The sequence below is a fragment of the Penaeus monodon genome, chromosome 23 (assembly GCF_015228065.2).
Source record: "Penaeus monodon isolate SGIC_2016 chromosome 23, NSTDA_Pmon_1, whole genome shotgun sequence".
Classification (NCBI taxonomy): Eukaryota; Metazoa; Arthropoda; class Malacostraca; order Decapoda; family Penaeidae; genus Penaeus; species Penaeus monodon.
The window spans coordinates 6,690,137-6,690,829 of record NC_051408.1 but is presented as its reverse complement, the minus strand read 5'-3'; positions in this window follow the sequence as shown (position 1 = coordinate 6,690,829).

Here is a 693-nt window from a genome sequence, read left to right as displayed (position 1 = left end):
CCGCTGCCCTTCTGCAAGCGAGATTCCCCGCCGATGCCCCTGGACACACCGCCATAGCAGAAGGGCGGGGGTTCGCGCACGACTCGCCTCCCCGCCCCGCCAGCCAGCCTTGTGTGGTCCACAGGTAGAGGCCATTTTGCGCGGCTGGGAGCTGGGCAGATGACCCATACAGCGAAATACCCTTTGGCAGGCGGGCTTTTTCACCTGCTCGCGACGGGCCGGAGCGCTGAAATGTTTTACTCTTTTATTTTCGTTTTTCGAAGAACAAAATGATACATTTGTTGCGTTTTATTGGACGGGTTTTGTCTCTACTATAACTTAAAAAGATTCTTGGGATTCCATTCTTATGCAGATTCGGAAGAAATAAGCTTCTCTTTTAATATCTTCTAATCTTTATAGTTATTAAGGGAACTTTATATGTATTCCTCGCTCATTACCAGATGCCGCTAGAATGATAATAAAAATGAACCTTCCTGTCCTCCTGACGCCATGGCTTCGGAGTCTTCCAGCCATGACTCGGCACGGTTGCTCATGGTCTCGCGAGTGTGCAATGTGTGCAAGATGAGCGAGGAGCAGCAACACGGACGCTCTCTCTTTGCAACTCTGCGAAGGAAATATTGCGCGGGAGGGAAGCGTTGCCAGTCGCCTTTCCGCACGTCCTTTGTTTCCCTCCTTCCGCGAAACACGAAAGTG